Here is a 14,704-nt window from a genome sequence, read left to right as displayed (position 1 = left end):
CATTGAAGACTTACCCCCCCCCAAAAAAGGGAACAATAAAAAACAAGGGCAACAAAAGGGAAATTAAATATTTTAAAAAATTAAAAAATAAATAAAATAAAACCTGGAACTGGGAGTCGGGCTGTAGCGCAGCGGGTTAAGCGCAGGTGGCGCAAAGCACAAGGACCGGCATAAGGATCCCGGTTCGAACCCCGGCTCCCCACCTGCAGGGGAGTCGTTTCACAGGCGGTGAAGCAGGTCTGCAAGTGTCTGTCTTTCTCTCCTCTCTGTCTTCCCCTCCTCTCTCCATTTCTCTCTGTCCTATCCAACAACAACAACAATAATAACTACAACAATAAAACAAGGGCAACAAAAGGGAATAAATAAATAAAATAAAAATTAAAAAATAAAACCTGGAACTTCATTCATGACAGTGCTGTTGCTGGAAGCCCGAGCCCACAGGTTCAGTTCCTGGTACCTTTTTTTTTTTTTTTTTTGCCTCCAGGGTTCTTGCTGGGGCTAATTGCCTTCACTAAGAATCCACTGCTCCTGGAGGCCTTTTTTTTTTCTCCCCATTTTGTTGCCCTTGTTGCTGTTATTGTTATTGTTGCCATTGCTGTTGTTGATGGATAGGACAGAGAAATTGAGAGAGGAGGGGAAGACATACCTGAAAGGATCATGCAAGGACCCCAGTTCGAGCCCCCGGCTCCCCACCTGCATGGGAGTCGCTTCACAAGAGGTGAAACAGGTCTGCAGGTGTCTGTCTTTCTCTCCTTCTCTATCTTCCCCTCCTCTCTCAATTTCTCTTTGCCCTATCCAATAAAAATGAAAAAAGTAGCCACTAGGAGCTGTGGATTTGTAGTGCCAGCAATGAGCCCCAGCAATAAGCCCAAAGGCAAAAAAAAAAGAGAAAGAAAATATATGTCATTAACGGTTTACTACCTCAGTCTAACCCAGGGCCCATATCTATTCCTATTTAGCACAGGAGCCTGAGTGACCTCTGCGTCCCTGTCAGTCTGTGGTCACAGCGGGGAACATTCTAGGCCGCTCTCATTTCAGGACCCCTCTTCCTCGAGGGGCAGAGCTGGCTGCCCAGCCTCCCTTCAGAGAGTGGGGAGTCCCCACCATTGCTGGTTCATAGTGAGGGTCCTCAAGCAGCCCACAGAAGGGCTTCTGATGAGGTGGGTGGTGGCCCTGTCCTTCTCCTTTTGCACCAGCTCCTCTCTCTAGAGGCACCTCTCTTTCTTTCTGCTCATTCTCCATGACATTTCTTCTCGTTTTAACCAGTCTCTGACTACTGACTGTATTTCAGCAAAATCTGGTCACTGCTTTCATCTTGGTCTGGGATCTACCTCTTGCTGTCACTCTCAGCACTGGTGATCTGTGAAGGATTTTTTTTTTAAATTAGTGATTTAGTAATGTTTGACGAAATTATAAGATAGCAGGAGTATAGTTCCACAACCATTCCCACCACCAGAGTTCTGAGCCCCAACCCCCTCCAGTGGAAATTGTCATAGTTCTCCCAAGGTCATAGGTATGGGTTGACTATACATATATTTTGGGGGGTGGGTGGGTACGCTTTTATTCATTTCTATGGCCTTGCTTTCACTTCATTTTTTTAAATTTATTTTTAAAGATTTTATTTATTTATTAATGAGAAAGATAGGAGGAGAGAGAAAGAACCAGACATCACTCTGGCACATGTGCTGCCAGGGATCGAACTCAAGACCTCATGCTTGAGAGTCCAAAGCCTTACCACTGCACCACTTCCCAGACCATGATTTACTTATTGATTGATTGATTGATTGATTGATGATAAGGATAGGAGGAGAGAGGAAGAACCAGACATCACCCTATCACCTGGTACACGTGCTGCCAGGGACCCAACTCAGGACCTCTGGAGAGCCCAGCGCTCTGTCCGCTGCACCACCTGCTTCTCTTCTAAGTCACACCTGCACCCATTACTTCTTGCTTCCATATCTGTAGCTCTTCTAGCCTCCTCAGCTCCTCAGCCTGGGGATATTAGTGTGTCTCTGGGCAAATGCTGAGGGGAAGCAGAGCACACACAGCCCTGCCAGAGCCTTGCTCTTTCTTGGTCTCTCTCTGTCATAAAAATAAAGCAAATAGATTTTTTTTTCCCTCCAAATTCTTGATTTGGGGCTAGAAGATAGCTTACCTGGTAGGGCATGTGCCTTGCCAGGCTTACAGCCCAGATCTGATCCCTGATACTGTATGTGAAATACTTCAGCACCAGGGGCAGCTCTGATTCTACAGTATCTCTTCTCCTCTCTCTGTCTCTACACACCTAAAATAAAAATAATGAAAAAGGGAGCCAGGTGGTGATGCACTTGGTTAAGCGCAGACATTATAATGCACAAGGACCCAGGTTCAAGCCCCCGGTCCCCACCTGCAGGGGAGTCGCTTCACAGGCGGTGAAGCAGGTCTGCAGGTGTCTGTCTTTCTCTCCCCCTCTCTGTCTTCCATTTCTCTCTCCATTTCTCTCTGTCCTATCCAACAACAATGACATCAATAACAACAATGAAAAACAAGGGCAACAAAAGGGAAAATAAATAAATAAATATTTTTTTAAAAAGGTTCCAGGTGTTCTCATCTGGGCTGGTGCTCACACCTCAGTCCCAAGTGCTCCGCTGCTGTTTCATTTATTGGTTGTCATGAGCTGTATTGCTGTGCCATGGAATAGGCACCTCCATCTTGGATCTTCCCCTGGTGCTAGCTAGCCATGGTGCTCCCATGTGGTGCCAGGGCTCTGGCTCAGGTCCTTGTGCATGTGTATTCTTTTTTTAAATCTTGTTTTATTTTCAGTATTTGTTATTGGATAGAGTCAGAGAGAAATTGAGAAGGGGGGAGAAATAGAGGGAAAGAGACAGAGAGACACCTGCAGCCCTGCTTCACCACTCATGAAGCTTTCCCCCTGCAGGTGGGGACCGGGGGCTTGAACCCAGGTCCTTGAGCACTGTCATGTGTGCACTTAACCAGGTGCACCACCACCTGGCCCTCTGCATTTGTATTTTTTTGTTATCTTTATTTAATTTAATGGATAGAGACAGCCAGAAATTGAGAGGAAAGGGAGGGTGATAGAGAGGGAGAGAGACAGACAGACACCTGCAGCCCTGCTTCACCACTCGCAAAGCTTTCCCCCTGCTGGGGGGGACCAGGGGCTCGAACCCAGGTCCTTGCTCTTTAAGATGAGCTCAACCAGGTGCGCCACCACACCAGCCTTCATGTATATTCTTTAAAGTTCTTTATAATACATATTATTTCTTTTTAATGATAGAGATAAAGAAAGATACACAGAGAGAGCTACCAAAGCACAGCTCAGCTGGAGCTAGGGATTGAACCTGGGACTTTGGAGTCTCAGGCATAAAAGTCTTTTGCAGGGAGCCGGGCAGTAGTGCAGCAGGTTAAGCGCACATGGCGCAAAGCACAAAGACCAGCATAAGGATCCTGGTTCGAGCCCCCTGGCTCCCCACCTGCAGAGGAGTCGCCCACAGGCGGTGAAGCAGGTCTGCGGGTGTCTGTCTTTCTCTCCCCCTCTCTGTCTTCCTCTCCTGTTTCCATTTCTCTCTGTCTTGTCCAACAATGAGGACATCAATAACGGCAACAATAACAACTACTACAATAGAACAAGGGCAACAAAAGGGAAAATAAATAAAATATATTTTTAAAAAGTCTTTTGCAGAACCATTATGCTGTCTCTACAGCCTGTGCATGTAGCTCTAGTCCTTGGTAGTGTTGGGGACTAAACTTGGGGTCTCTCACACGCCAGCCCTTTGTATCACAGACATGCTGCCTTGCCAGCCCTGGTGAAATTTAGCATTAAGCACACACTCTGCTTTATCAGTCCCATTCCTCGTCACACATGCTCAGAGAGACTCTCAGTGAGGCAGGGAGCTGTGCACAAAGATAGGCATCAAGAAAGGCAGGGGCTGGTGGCTAGCCTGGGGCACCGCCACTAGCACCCTGAGCAATGCTTTGCTGGAAAAAGGGTATGGGTGGGGAGAAAGAAAGAGAGAGAGAGGAGAAGGGAGGGAGGGAGAGAAAACAGAAGGGAGAAAGAAAAGGAAGAAAGCAAATAAAGCATGACTATTAAAGAGGAAAGAAAGAAAGAAAGAAAGAAAGAAAGAAAGAAAGAAAGAAAGAAAGAAAGAAAGAAAAGAAAGAGGAAAAGGGAGTTGGGGGAGTCAGGCAGTAGCACAGTGGGTTAAGCACAGATGGCACAAAGCAAAAGGACTGGTGTAAGGATCCTGGTTCGAGCCCCCGGCGCCCCACCTGCAGGGGAGTCGCTTCACAGGTGGTGAAGCAGGTCTGCAGGTGTCTGTCTTTCTCTCCCTCTCTGTCTTCCCCTCCTCTCTTGATTTCTCTCTGTCCTATCCAACAGCAATGACATCAATAATAACTACAACAATAAAACAAAAGGAAATAAATTTTTTAAAAAAAAAAAAGGGAGTCGGGCAGTAGCGCAGCAGGTTAAGCGCACGTGGCACAAAGCTCAGGGACTGGCGTAAGGATCCCAGTTCGAGCCCCTGGCTCCCCACCTGCAGGGAAGTTGCTTCACAGCTCCATTTCTCTCTGTCCTATCCAACAAGAACGACATCAATAACTACAGTAAAAAATAACAAGGACAACAAAAGGGAATAATTAAAAAGAAAGAGAAAGGGAGGAAGGGAGGAAGGAAGGGAAGGAAAGAGAGAAAAGGGACAAGAAGACAGAGAGCAGATAAAGTATGACTGGGAATGGACAGGCACCACCCAGCTGCAGCGGGTCTGGGCTCCAGGATAATCCTCAGCTCTCAGGATAATCCGGGCTCTTCTCCAGCTGGACAGGTCATTCAGATAGACCGGTAGACAGGCTAACAAAGGGAAAATATTCTGAGTCTGCCCCCCGTGGAGGAGTCCCCAGGCTTGCTAGGGGAGTGCAGGCTCACTGATATTGAGGGCTGTGCCTCCAGGAGGGTGAGCAGAGGTGAAGGCCGTCTACACTCGGATTCTCTTAGACTGGCATCTGCCATTTACTTATCAGAGCACTGACTCGCTCTGGTGTCTGGTCACCAGGGATTCAGCCGGGAGCTTTGGAGCCTCAGGCATGGAAGTCTGTCTGCATAGTCATTATACCATCTCCCCTGCCCTAGATTTTTTAATTTTATTTAAAACTGTTAAAGCTAATCTAATCTAGATAAAAGGAGAAGAGGGAATTGTTCCAGAGTATCCAGTCTGCAGTTTTCAGCTGAAAATAATCTGCATACCAAAGAAGTGTTTCTTGAAGATTGGTGCCCAGGTGTCTGCTTATAATGCCTTCCAGACCTTATAGGTAGACCCCCCCCCCAAAAAAAAAAAAAGAGAGAGTCAAGCGGTAGCACAGCGGGTTAAGCGCAGGTAGCACAAAGCGCAAGGACCGGCTTAGGGATCCCGGTTCAAGCCCCTGGCTCCCCACCTGCAGGGGAGTCACTTTACAGGCGGTGAAGCAGGTCTGCAGGTGTCTGTCTTTCTCTCCCCCTCTCTGTCTTCCCCTCCTCTCTCCATTTTTTCTGTCCTATCCAACAATAACAACTACAACAACAAAGACAAGGGCAACAAAAAGGAAATAAATAAAATCTTTTTATAAAGAGAGAGAGAGAGAGAAGAAGAAATAATACATTGTGCTGTGCCTGAACTCTACCAGGGCTGGCAGATGTGAGAGGCCGCACTTGTGTGCTCCTGAAACACTGCGGGCGGTAGGGAGCTCATGCACCCACCACAAAGGCGACGGAGTGTGGGGCCTGGGCAGGCTCCTCGTGGAGGGCACACCACCCTGGCAGGGACCGCGGCCCCGTCCCCACTTGCAGGGCAAAGCTTCACAAGTGGTGGAGCAATGCTGCAAACGTGTTTCTCCTTCTCTCTGTCTCTCACCCTCCATCAAAGAAAAAAGGGAGGAAATGGCCACCGGGAGCAGTTGAGGGGGAAATAAAAAAGCAAATCTGTTTTGTGATCGTAGCCCTGTCACTGTTTAGAGAACACTTAGTTCCTTGCTTCCCACTTACCAATGCTATACTGGTGACGTCTTAATTACTCTTCTAATAGTTGTCCTGCTTCTGAGCTATGAGTTCGTAAACATTAAGTAATCTCCTGCAAAGCCAATACCATACAAGCTTATCTATTAGTGGCTTAAGATACACCTAGCAGTCTTATCTCCAGTTACAGTAACGATTCTACTCATTACTTAGAATGATTTATGGGCTTTGCATAGAAACATACATCATGGGGGGTCCGGCGGTAGCGCAGCTGGTTAAGTGCATGTGGCGCAAAGCACAAGGACCGGTCTAAAGATCCCAGTTCGAGCCCCCGGTTCCCCACCTGCAGGGGAGTCACTTCACAAGTGGTGAAGCAGGTCTGCAGGTGTCTGTCTTTCTCTCCCCCCCCTGTCTTCCCCTCCTCTCTCCATGTCTCTGTCCTATCTAACAATGACGACATCAATAACAACAGCAATAACTACAACAATAAAAAACAAGGGCAACAAAAGGTAAAATAAATAAATATTAAAAAAAAGAGTGGTCCGGAAGATGGCATAGTGATAAGGCTTCGGACTCTCAAGCATGAGGTCCCCAGTTCGATCCCCGGCAGCACATGTGCCAGAGTGATGTCTGGTTCTTTCTCTCTCCTCCTATCTTTCTCATTAATAAATAAATAAAATCTTTAAAAAAAAAAAGAAACATACATCATGACTTTCCCAGCAACTCAATAAGTTTCTGCTACCAAAATGTATTTGTGATTCGTACAACTTGTAAATTAATGCAAAATTGCATAATGAGCTTTGTAGGAAATAGTATGTATCTTTATTTCCATAGGATTCCATTAACATAAATTTCTGTATTAGAGTCTTCCTCGTATACAGCTTGAAGACTTCCTGTTGACAATAAGGAAATGTCAGATAGTGTAGAAACAAGGAAAGAAAAAAAACTTTGAAAGGGTCAAGGATAAACGTTAAACTGGTAGGTAGCAGCAGTTACAAAGGTATGGAACATCCAGTGCTCCGTGTAGGCCATTTGTAATCTTCTTGAGAATCTTGTGGTTTTATCCACTGTGACATAATGAAATTATTTGTGTTTCTGTTTCGGCCATTAAAATTGAAGCCCTTTGAAGTGGAGCTTTTGTTTATGAGCCTGCAGTGTGTCTGTCTTGTAGGAAATGCTCAACAAAGTCTTACTTAATTACTAGTGAGTCACAGAGAGATATCTGAGACCACTAAACAGAACAGTCAGACGGAGAGCACAAATTCAAATATTAAAGAAAGGAACCCAAAAAGAAGAAAGGATAGGATAAGGAAGATCAGAGCGACGGTGTGGTAAAGAAGTGAAGTTAACAGAAAAGCAGGAAGGATGAGTGCAATGAGGAGACAAAAGGAACAGGTTTTCAAAGTTAAAATGAAACGAGACACAGAGTGAAACAGCTGCAGTCATTCAACACGAAGAGCACAAGAGGGGGGCCAGGCGGCGGCATACCTGGTCAAGCGCTAAGCAGAAAGTTCCAGCCCCGGCTCCCCACCTGCCAGGGGAGATGCTTCACAAGTGGTGAAGCATGTCTGCAGGTATCTCCTGTCTCTCTCCCTCTGTCTCCTCCCTCTCTTCTCAATTTCTCTCTGTCCTATCCAATAAAATGAAAAAAAAAATGGCTGCCAGGAGCAGTGGATTCACAGTGCCGGCACCAAGCCCCATTGGTAACCCTGGAGGCAAAAAAAAAAAAAAAAAGCACAGAAGTGCATAATAAATAAGAAGGAAAAGTGAATTCTGGAATAAAGAGCAGGAAAGAAATTCTTTTTTAAAAAGTTTTTTTTTTTAATATTTATTTATTCCCTTTCGTTGCCCTTGCTGTTTTTATTGTTATTGTTAATTGATGTCATCGTTGTTGGATAGGACAGAGAGAAATGGAGAGAAGAGGGGAAGACAGAGAGGGAGAGAGAAAGACACTTGCAGACCTGCTTCACTGCCTGTGAAGCGACTCCCCGAAAAGGAATTCTACAAGAGCAAAGTGCTTAGATAAGCAGAGAGAAGAGAAAGGAAACAAAAAACAATAAGATATCAGAAAAGGGATCAGAGGACTTGCATTTATAAAGAAAAGGGCTGGGAGTCCAGTGGTAGCGCAGCGGGTTAGCACAGGTGTTGCAAAGCGCAGGGACCGGCATAAGGATCCCGGTTCGAGCCCCCGGCTCCCCACCTGCAGGGGAGTCGCTTCCCAGGCGGTGAAGCAGGTCTGCAGGTGTCTGTCTTTCTCTCCCCCTCTCTGTCTTCCCCTCCTCTCTCCATTTCTCTCTGTCCTATCCAACAACGACGACATCAATAATAATAACTACAACAATAAAACAAGAGCAACAAAAAGGAATAAATAAATAAATAAGAAAAAGAAAAGGGCCAGGAAAGAGGGAGGGATAGAGAGGAAGATAGGAAAAGAATAAGAATAATCTTTTCTTTCTTCCTTCCTCTTTTTTCTTTTTCTTTAATTTTTTTTTTTTTTTTTTTTTTTTTTTTTACCAGAGCACTGCTCATCTCTGGCTTATGGTGGTGCAGGGGATTGAACCTGGGACTTTGGAATCTCAGGCATGAAAGTCTCTTTGCATAACCATTATGCTATCTACCCCTGCCCCCCTCCTCTCTTTTCTTTCTTCCTTTTTTTTTTTTGCCTCCAGGGTTATTGCTGGGGCTCGGTGCCTGCACCATGAATCCACTGCTCCTGGAGGCCATTTTACCCCTTTTGTTGTCCTTGTTGTTGTAGCCTTGTTGTGGTTATTATTGTTGTTGTTGATGATGTCTTTAGTTCTTGGATAGGACAGAGAGACATGGAGAGAGGAGGGAAAGCCAGAGAGGGAGAGAGAGAAAGACAGACACCTGCAGACCTGCTTCACCGCTTGTAAAGCGACTCCCCTGCAGGTGGGGAACCAGGAGCTGGAACAGGGATCCTTATGTTGGTCATTGCGCTTTGCACCATGTGCGCTTAACCCGCTGCGCTACCGCCCGACTCCCAGTATAGTTTTCAAAAGGTTTATTTATTTATTTTCATGACAGCTAGAAACGGAAAATGGCGAACAAGAGCACTGTTCAGCTTGGGCACATGGTAATGCCAAGGACTGAAACTAAGACCACGAGGTCCAGGGCAGGCAAGTCTGGTTCACAGTTATTGTATGTTTACCCTGTCTCATCACACATTAAAAAAATTTTCTGCGGGCCGGGCGGTAGCACAGCGGGTTAAATGCAGGTGGCACAAAGCGCAAGGACCTGCATACGGACCTCAATTCGAGCCCCCGGCTCCCCACCTGCAGGGGAGTCGCTTCACAGGCGGTGAAGCAGGTTTGCAGGTGTCTGTCTTTCTCTCCCCTCTCTCTGTCTTCCCCTCCCTCTCTCCATTTCTCTCTGTCCTATCTAACAACAACAACAACAATAATATTAACAACAGCAACAATAGACAACAAGGGCAACAAAAGGGAAAAAATGGCCTCCAGGAGCAGTGGATTCATAGTGCAGGCACCAAACCCCAGCAATAACCCTGAAGGCAAAAAAAAAAAAGTTTTTCTTTATTGTTTTATTATCTTTATTTAATTGGATAGAGACAGCCAGAAATCAAGAGGGAAGGGGGTGATAGAAAGGGAGAGAGACAGAGAGACACCTGCAGTACTGTTTCACCACTTGCAAAGCTTTCCCCCTGCAGGTGGGAACCAGGGGCTCAAACCCAGGTCCTTGCACATTATAACATGTGCGCTCAACCAGGTGCGCCACCACCCTGCCCCTCATGACACAGTTTGAATGAAAAGAAACAATGAGAAACCAAGTTCAGACATGATGTAGATAGATTCTTACCTGAACTTTGCCTTCAGGGGAAATAATATTTTATTGGCAGTTGCTAAAAATCTCTAATTTGCAAGATTAGAGATACCCCAAATTACATGGCATATTCTTACTATAGGTGGCAGGGGACTCAGTTTGTCTTGGGTGTTGACCAGAGTCTAAAGTGGAATTTAAACTTCTCTCGTGGGGGTTGAAGAGAAGGTTCGTGCCTGCGGATAAAGGCTGAGAAAAAATGACAAGACGAGCACATTTTTATGGGCAAACCAACTGCACTCTATGGACCCCCCCCCCCCTTTAAAAGGATGACTTTCCTTTCACGACACTGCATTCTTAACTGAAATTATGAAGGCAAATAAAGTCGACCACATTTCTACAAAGATGTTAACATAATGCTGCCTTAGAAGAGTTCATATTGAGGGCCAGGTGGTGGCGCACCTGGTTGAGCGCACATGTTACAATGTGCAAGGACCTGGGTTCAAGCCCCCAGTCCCCACCTGCAGGGGGGAAAATTTCACAAGTGGTGAAGTAGGGCTGCAGGTGTCTCTCTGTCTCTCTCCCTCTCCGTCCCTCCCTTCCCTCTCAATTTCTGACTTTCTCTATCCAATCAGTAAATAAAGATAATAAAAACAATTTTTTTTTTTTTAAAAAAAGAAGAGTTCATATTTTCCCTTGTGGTTGGTAGAAATATACATATCTGGGGGCCGAGTGGTGGCACACCTGGTTAAGTGCCCATGTTACAGTTCTCAAGGACCTGGGTTCAAGACCCCATCCCCCACCTGCAGAAGGAAAGCTTTGCGAGTGGTGAAGCAGGGCTGCAGGTGTCTCTCTGTTTCTCTCCCTCTCTATCTCTTCCTCCCCTCTCAATTTCTATCTGTCTCTATCCAATAAATAAAGATAATAAAAAAATTTAAAAAAGAAAATGTTTAAAAAAATAAATATACATATCTTACGAGAGACAGAAGGAGAGGCTTATACATATCTTACAAGAGAGAGACACAGAGGGAGAGGCTTCTACATATCTTACGAGAGAGAGACAGAGGGAAAGGCTTCTACATATCTTACGAGAGAGAGACACAGAGGGAGAGGCTTCTACATATCTTATGAGAGAGAGAAACTGAGGGAGATGCTTATACATATCTTATGAGAGACACTGAGGGAGAGGCTTATACATATCTTATGAGAGAGAGGCAGAGGGAGAGGCTTGCCAAAGCAACACTGTTATATGCATTGTCAGGAATCAAACTTGAGGGCAGGGGTAGATAGCATAATGGTTATGCAAACTGACTCTCATGCCTGAGGCTCCAAAGTCCCAGGTTCAATCCCCTGTACCACCATAAGCCAGAGCTGAGCAGTGCTCTGGTAATTAAAAAAAAAAAAAAGGAATCAAACTTGAGACCTCATGCTCTACCACTGTGCCACCTCCCAAGCCACCGGTGGAAGTCCTGCCCTGCTCTGCACCCAGAAGCACACACCCCTGCACTCTGGCCCTCTGGCTGTATGGCCAGCGGGAGACTGGCTGGCAGGAGACTGGGAGTGGCAGCAGCAGGAGGCCGGGTAATTACTTGCCAGCAGCCAGCACCCTCCCTGCTGAGAGAGCTGTGGGAGCTTCCTCCTCTACCTGGATGGCCACCCTGCCTCTACCCGTGGGCCCAGGGCTGCTGGCAGCTGTGCTTCACCGCCTTGTGGACTCCCCGTGTCTGCAGCTCTGTATGTTGTCCCCTGTTCAATGTTCTTCAGTTACCTCCATTCTGGTCTATGCCCCCAGCTTCCGGGAAGGAGCTGGACTAAGCCAGCAATCCGCAAACATTTCCTCATTCAGTCCCACCAGGTGCCAACTTGGAATGCAAGCCCACAGCACCGGGCAGCTCCTGCCTCATGCCAGGGCCGCCCTGCCCTGCAATCCCGTGATGGGTGGAGAAGGTAAAATGAGACTCCTGTTGCCTCGCAGAGCTGTGCTCCCCAGTCTCCACGCCCAGGCCCAGGCCTGTGAATTCTGAAGGGCCCAGGAAGACAGGGGTGAAGCTCCCTTTTCCAGTGCCACCATTCACCGTGTGGGATGTGGGGCCCCTGACCTCCTGCAGCGTCGGGCAGCACACGGCTCCCTGCTTTCCGAAGCTGCCAGGAAGAGGCTGGGGGTGACGGTCCCCTTTGTCCACTTGGGATGATGGGGCCTTCGGGAGTCACTAGTCTCTGGAGAGCACTGCTGCCCCTCTGCCCTTCCAGTTTCTGTAGTCAGTGCTCCTATTTTTATCCCTCCCACTGGGGGGCCGGGCAGTGGTGCCCCTGGTAGAGCATGTGCCTCATAGCACACAAGGACCTGGGTTCAAGCCCCTGGTCCCCTCCTGCAGGGGGAAGCTTTACAAGCAGTGAATCCATGCTGCAATTGTCTTTCTTTTTCTTTTTAAATATTTATTTATTCCCTTCTGTTGCCCTTGTTGTTGTAGTTATTATTATTGTTGTTGTTGGATAGGACAGAGAGAAATGGAGAGAGGAGGGGAAGACAGAGAGGGGAGAGAAAGACAGACACCTGCAGACCTGCTTCACCACCTGTGAAGCGACTCCCCTGCAGGTGGGGAGCCGGGGGCTCAAACCGGAATCCTTATGCTGGTCCTTGCGCTTTGCGCCACCTGCGCTTAACCAGCTGTGCTACCTCCTGGCTCCCGTAATTGTCTATCTGTGCCCCCCGTCTCCACCCCCTCTCCATTTCTCTGTCTCTGTCCAATAATAAGTAAATAAATCCCACTGGAAGCACCCACACTCACCTGTTTTCCTGTCAGTCACTCACCGTTACGCGGCCCAAGCTCTCTCCTTGAACGTGAGCTCACACGTAAACCAGGACTCCAGTTCGACACAAGTCCTGAAATTCCAGCCGTCCTTCATCGCTGATCTAATTAGTTCATCCATGTCTTCTGTGGAGCCAGGAGGGAGAGCACGCAGACTTCACTGCTGCCGGGTGCCTCTTCATGGAGACGCACAGACACCACAGCACCGGAATCTCCTCCAGTGCAGAAACACCTCCCACGTGACTCCAGGACTTAATCTTGGGTCGTGTGCAAGGCAGGGCGTGCGCCCTACCAGACGAGCTATTTCTCCAGCCTCCCTCATTGTTTAAAACTTCCAGAGTTCCAGCAGAAACCTCAGCTGCTTCTGATAAATTCCTCGCTGTGGCCAGAAGATGGCAGTACATCACCAGCCCAACTCCCCTGCCCACTGCATGGTGGGACTGCTGGGGGGTTCTCTTCCCCTGGGCACTCACCAACCAGGAAATCCAAAAATGTCTAACTGAAACACATTAATTACAACCTGAGTAAATTCCTTCCAAACCTGTTGGCAGCATCCTTGTCTTAGGTTTCTCTCTCCCCCTCCTTTTTTTGCAGTACCAGGTTATGAACGCAGGGCCTCTGAGCACTGCCTCTGCTTAGTGCCCTTCCCAGGCCCATCTTTGTCTCAAGGAAGAAGGGAGGGTGAGCGTCCTGTGCTCACAGCTGGTGCTGGGGGCTCACGTCCAGTTCACACACCAGGCCCGTGCTCTTCCAGGAGAGCCAGCTCCGGACCCTTCAGTTTTTTTCCTTTTCATCTGACGTTATCTCCCAGCCTTCACGCCTTTTCACACCACTCTTGATGGACTCTTTTTTTTTTTAAATACTTATTTATTTTCCCTTTTGTTGCCCATGCTTTTCATTATATTGTTGTTATTGATGTCGTCATTGTTGGCTAGGACAGAGAGAAACAGAGAGAGGAGGGGAAGACAGAGAGGGGGAGAGAAAGACAGACACCTGCAGACATGCTTCACCGCCTGTGAAGCGACTCCCCTGCAGGTGGGGAGCCGGGGCCTCGAACCGGGATCCTTAGGCAGGTCCTTGCGCTTTGCGCCACCTGCGCTTAACCCGCTGCACTACTGCCCGACTCCCTGATGGACTCATTTCTTTCCCTTTTCGATATCAGGAAGAGGAAAGTCATACAGCACCGCTTCACCATTCATGCTCACAGCTCCCGCCTGTGTGGCGCCAGGGCTCAGACCCAGGTCCTCATGCTCTTGGCTTGGTGTCTCTTTCTTCCCTTTATTATTTAAAAATATACATATCATTTTTATTTATTTCATCATCTTTATTTATTCTGGATAGCCAGAAATTGAGAGGAAGGGGAAGACAGAGAGGGAGAGAGACAGGCACCTGCAGCCCTGCTTCACCACACGCAAAGCTTTCCCCCTGCAGGTGGGGAGTGGGGGCTTGAACTCGGGTCCTTGCACATAGTAAGATGTGCACTCAACCAGGTATTACCACCGGCCCTTTTTGATTTTTTTATGCAAGAGCACTGTTCAGCTCTGGCTACTGGTGGAGCCAGGGGCTGGTTCTGGGACTTCTTGCATGCAAGTCCTTCCTCTCCCCGCAATGTCCCTTAAATTTCTGCTTACACTTGGAATTGCACAAGCCACCACGTTTAACTGGGACAGAACACTGTGAAAGGGATAACTAAGAACACTACCCGCCAGATAGTTTGGGGTCTGAATTTGTTCCTGAACAAGTTGTCCTCAGGAGGCCTGGGACAACCAAGTCTACCCACAGGCCCAGCACAGCCAAGGGCCACCTGCCAGCGCTGGCCAGTGGGACCCAAAGACCTTCTGCCCATTTAGTGTCCTAAGCTCTCAATGTCTGTTTCTTTTTACCAGAGCCCTGCTCAGCTCTGGCTTATGGTGGAGCAGGGGACTGAACCTGGGACTTTGAAGCCTCAGGCATGAGAGTCTCTCTGTTTTTTTTTTCTCCATTTCAGTATTTATTTGCATCTCTTTAATTACTAATTATTGGTGTCAAATATAGAAATGATACAAAGATTTATCAAATACAGTTGATGCAAGAGAACCCCTACTTGTCCAGGAATTCATATATATATATATAT

At 47.3% G+C, this 14,704-nt stretch overlaps 1 long non-coding RNA gene across 1 annotated transcript; it reads left to right on the top strand.

Moving 5' to 3' along the window:
* Positions 1–11,070: 11,070 nt before the first annotated feature.
* On the top strand, positions 11,071–13,131 carry LOC132541767 (uncharacterized). Its single transcript, XR_009552862.1, has 3 exons — positions 11,071–11,515; positions 11,628–11,728; positions 12,586–13,131. It is a non-coding gene; the product is annotated as an uncharacterized LOC132541767 (long non-coding RNA).
* Positions 13,132–14,704: the final 1,573 nt, after the last annotated feature.

The sequence above is a fragment of the Erinaceus europaeus genome, chromosome 12 (genome assembly GCF_950295315.1).
Source record: "Erinaceus europaeus chromosome 12, mEriEur2.1, whole genome shotgun sequence".
NCBI classification, from domain to species: Eukaryota; Metazoa; Chordata; class Mammalia; order Eulipotyphla; family Erinaceidae; genus Erinaceus; species Erinaceus europaeus.
The sequence above is the reverse complement of the archived record's forward strand: the minus strand, read 5'-3'. Positions and strand labels throughout refer to the sequence as shown.